Below are 5198 nucleotides of genomic sequence, written 5' to 3'. Positions count from 1 at the left end.
AATGATAGTAGAAACAAGTCTGACTCTCGATTGAACTGAATGGCTGGACTTTACGAGGCAAAAAATTTCGGGTTGTCACAATGTTTAACCTGGTAGATAGCAAAAACAAGTCTGAATCTCTTGATTCATCCGTGAAAACATCTTTTATGTTAGATCTTCAAATATTCATCCATTTCACCAAGAACACACACTTGTTCTTGGTGTCCGTGAACCCCCTTCAAGCATCCAAATCGTAAGTATCCTTTCCATATACTTAGTATACGTTAGATACTCTTGTTTAACACCTTAGAATCGACCATATAGCTGGAACAAAAGGATTGTACGGCCGTACACCCTTGCATGGTCGTACACACCTCAAAACACTCCAAAAGGGATTCCAAAATGAGAACCTAGTTCATATTCTTGATGAGCAATAGACCCACAAGCTTCCCCACGGTTCAAATACCCTATTGTGTATATTTTACCATGAGTGTACGACCGTACACTCCATGGTCGTACACCCATGGCCGTACACTCCATGGTGTGGCCGTATACACCCTTTAGTGAATCACATGTGATTCTAACACTTAGTCCAAGTGTTTCCTAGTCCCCAAGGGTGTTTCCTTACATGTTAGTTGCTTTTAAACACTAAATTCATGCCAATATATGCCATTATATGTCATTTATGACTCGTTTGTGTCTCGGGACTTCATTTGTGGAACTTCTCATCCTTACACGAATCTGCAATTGAATCACCCACATCAGGTGAGTTCATACCCCTATAATCAATCTTTTAACTGTTTTAAATGCTTTTAAGGGGGGAGGGATACAAGTTGAACACCATGATAATTGTGTAAATGTTTTGTTATAAACATCATTTTAAAGGATTGCTTATGTTTTCATGAGTGATCAAAACATTTCAAAAACTCTTTTTAAGTTATGTTACTTTATAGTTTATAAAACTCCGTTTTTAAAGTACAATCATAACTTAGTAGATAAATGATTCTTTTCTTCAAGTCAATAACAGTTCAAGTAAACATGCTAGTAAACTATACTACGTATAGTTTAGGGGTTCAGTTTACACTAGAACAGAGAGAACATAATAGACACTAGAACAGAGAGAACATACTATAAAGAGAAACAGGGACAAAGATACAATACACTAGAACATAGAGAACATACTATAAAGAGAAACAGGGAGGAAGATATAATACACTAGAACAGAGAGACATACTATACACTATAACAAAGAGAACATACTATACACTATAACAGAAGAACAAATCATGACTAACAATTATACCAATGATCACTAACTCATTGTTCTAAACAAAAGGTGATAATGAAAGTGGTATACAAGATCAAGATAACTTTAATGTGAGACTACTTCACGGCCTAGCAATTCGTTTGCTGAAGTTGCGTTTTGTAACCAGAATCTCTTGCAGGGAGAGCGTATAGTATGGTTATAACCATATCACATTATGACCTTAATAAAACAAACTTGTTTTAAGGTAGTCAGTACTTCAGTATGTCAATTTGAAAGAGAACTGTATACTTTCATTTTTCCCATTACTTTCATGTTGTGATATTCTCACTTGAAAGTTAATGCAAGCTATTTTCCAGTTAAGATAGTTATAAACTAGGGAAAACTTACATCATTTCAAGCGACAAACAGAATAGTCGAGTCTAGTAAATTCAGTAGGAAGGGGCCTATAATGCTAACTTTATGATTCCTTAGTTTATACATCAGGAATATATATTAATCGGATCCGACAGGTAGTAGGATGTGTGCTTTCCACTTCATTTCCTGTTCCTTGTTTGGTTGTGGGCTTAGAGCAGATTCACCCAGCCTACTATCTATCTTATCTTAGCTATATATATATATATATATATATATATATATATATATATATATATATATATATATATTCCGTATACACCAAGTAATCATAAGGAGTACCAGGTACGGGCCAGGTCATAGTATACTAATTCAATACACCGTTTTCTAGTACAAAACATACTTTTCAAATAGAACATTTGGTAGACAGAACTAGAAACTTACCAGGAAAAGGTTTAATCGATTTTATTAAACCAGTATAACTTAAAGGACCTTAGGTGGTTAATTCTATAATGCTTGAGTTTATACATCAGGGTTATATATAATTAACACCCGATAGGTAGTTGGATGTGTGCTTTCCGCCTTACTTCATGTTCCTTGTTTGGTTGTGGGTTTAGGGCAAGATTCACACAAGTATCTGTTCGATATTAGATTATATATAGCTAGTATAAACTAAGTGATTATAGAAGGAACTATTGTGGTTACCATATTTACTAAAAGAAATAAGGGTTTTCTTAAAGAATGTTTTCATCAAATATAAAGGAACTATTAGAGTTAACTCCGTGAGTACCAAGTGAATACGCCAGGGTTATATACAACGATGATCTAACAAACAATGAGATGTGTGCCTTCCGCCTCATTTCCTGTTCCTTGTTTGGTTGTGGGCTGATATATGCATGTTTCGCCATATATTTAGTATAGATTTTTATCATTTGTTAGCTAATTAATTGCATATTATGTATAAAAGGTACTTAATTATGTTTGAATTATATTTTCAGTCCAAAAGAAGTGCTTGGAAGCAAAAGGAAGCAGGAGCAGCTATCGGGAAACTTTGGAGTGAACAAAAGAAGAAAGGACCAAAAACCACAAAGGACTCGGCGAGTCTGGCATTGACTCGACGAGTTCCCACGAAGATTCGCGAAACAGAAGAGTCCTTGCCTTGCCGTACACGGGGATTTAACGAGGGACACGACGAGTCGGTCTTGGACTCGACGAGTCGAGTCGAATCTATAAAAGGAGCCTTCCTGATCGATTCAGAAAAAAAATTGGGAGAACCCTAGAGAGGAGTTGCGATTCAGAACGAAGAGAGGCATCTCGAAGAGTGAAGATCCAACCCAATTCCAATTTTGAAGGATAACCAAGGCATAAGTCGATTTCTCTTGACTAGATTTAGTACCTAAACCATGTTTATGTTATTGAATTTCGTTTTTGAGTTTTCTACTGCCTTAATCATGAGCTAAACTTTTTAGCTTTTGTTTGGGTAAGACAAATTTGAGACTATGGTTTGATTAATGGTAGGATTAACTCTAAATTTGTGATTTTGTTAAATTAAGATTGTTAAAGATCCTTATGCATTAACCATAACTATTTTCTGTTAATAGGAAGGCAATTAGGTTGTATGAACATCTATTAATTGTTTACCTCATGTGATTTATGTGAACACTTTATTATGTGCCAAGGATTAGCGAATGTGAAACTAGGATTAATTAGAGAATGGGTAAGTTAATGTGTGAGCTTGTTTGATAAACCAACAACAAGAGGCTAATTGAATTATTAATTTTATTAACCATTACAAGTCTTATTTAACCCGAATAGATAACCTAGAGAATTAATTAATCTAGACAACTAGCCACTGCTTAAATTAGTTTATTTTCTAAGGATTAGCGATAGCGAATGTGAACCTAATCACCTGAATCGGTAGTCAATAAAAGGTTAATCCATTGCACTATTACCATTAAATCAACCATAGGATCAATTGAGTCGAAACTGAACAGAAGTCCCTTTTAGATATTGAATTTAGTTGGTCTTTGCTTGCTTAGTTGTTAGTTAGTTATTTAGTTTAATTGTTGGTAAGTTTCTAGTCTTATAAAACTAAAGAAAACCCCATTTTATTATTTGTTCTAGATAATATTAGTAATTAATTTAGTTTGTCGTTTCCTGTGTTCGATACCCTACTTATTTAACTATACCACAAATGATAGGTCCACTGCCTTTGTGTGTCTAATTTATAATTGAAAGGTAGGATTAAAACTAGTTGGTTTTACACACATCAAGTTTTTGGCGCCGTTGCCGGGGAACGGTTCTAAATTTAAATTGATTACTATTGTTATTGATTCTTTGTGTGAGATTTCTCTTGCACAAAGTTACTGCTTTTAGTAGATTTAGGTTTAGAATTAAATTTCAGTTTTTAGCTTTTAGGAAGTTTTTTTACAATTTTTGCTGTTTTTGTATCGAACTCGCCGAGTCCCTATGACCAGCCTCGACGAGTCAGTCGCTGAACAGCTATTTTCGTTTTTAGTTTTTTTTTTCCTTTTACGCGTGTCTTTCTGTTTATTTGCAGTACGTTTATGACCAGAGGAGGAAATACACCCTTGATTCCACCGCTTGAAGACCCAGAAGCTACTTTAAAGAAGAACAAAGGAAAAACTGTTGGAGAATCCGCATCTTCAAAGAACTCACCTTTGAAGAATATCAGATCTGTTTTCAGCAAGAAGAAGAGCAGTAAATCAGGAGGATCCAACATTTCCTTGGTGAACGAAGACCCAATCAAGGAGGACATCGAGTACGAATCCGAACGAGAAGAAAGCGAATTTGAAGGGAGCGATTTAGAAGGCGGATTTGACACCACCAAGGCTAACATCGATGAAGTTCCCATGGGCGAATGGAAGAAGAAGATGCGTGAAGACAACGGTCCGGGGATCGAGCAACCTGCGATTCCCGCAAACGCCAATTTTGAACTCAAAGGCCACATACTCGCCCAACTTAAGGAGATTCCATTCTATGGAAAAGATCACGAAGACGCGTACAAGCACCTAGAAGAGGTCAGTGACATAGCCGACTACTTTAATTTTCCTAATGTGGCACGCGATACCGTTTTGCTTCGTATGCTTCCCGTCACGTTCAAAGGTGCTGCAAAGGATTGGCTCAAGTCACTCCCTCCCAGATCCATCACTACATGGGCTAAGATGAAAGAAGAATTTATTGATCAATTTTGCCCTCCCTCAAAGATGGCCAAATTAAATAAAGCTATTGCCAACTTTGAACAACAAGTTAGAGAATCCTTATATGAGGCGTGGGAGAGATACAAAGGCTTGCTAAGAAACTGCCCGCATCCTGATCTAAATAGTCAACAAGAAGTCTCCATTTTCTATGATGGAGTGAATATAACCACAAGGCAGCTTCTTGATTTGCAAGGACCTCTCACAAAGAAGCCACCCCCGGAAATCAAGGAGTTAATTGAAGAATTCTCTAAGCATTCTAGAGAATATCATAATCCTAGTAATAATCCAATTAGAGGGGAGGTGAATTCTGTTTTTGAGGACATGGCGACAATGATGGAAATGTTGAAAAGCATGGATAGGAGGATGGATAAGATGGATCA

General features: G+C 36.3%; 1 non-coding gene across 1 annotated transcript; it reads right to left on the bottom strand.

Annotated features, from left to right (window-relative positions):
• Window positions 1–4830: 4830 nt before the first annotated feature.
• LOC145161957 (small nucleolar RNA R71) lies at window positions 4831–4937 on the bottom strand. The gene has a single exon (XR_013738812.1). It is a non-coding gene; the product is annotated as a small nucleolar RNA R71 (small nucleolar RNA).
• Between the last annotated feature and the right edge of the window lie 261 nt (window positions 4938–5198).

This window comes from Lactuca virosa, chromosome 2 (assembly GCF_052849685.1).
Source record: "Lactuca virosa cultivar CGN04683 chromosome 2, Lactuca_virosa_CGN04683_v6, whole genome shotgun sequence".
NCBI lineage: Eukaryota > Viridiplantae > Streptophyta > Magnoliopsida > Asterales > Asteraceae > Lactuca > Lactuca virosa.
This window is presented reverse-complemented; position numbering and strand designations above follow the sequence as displayed.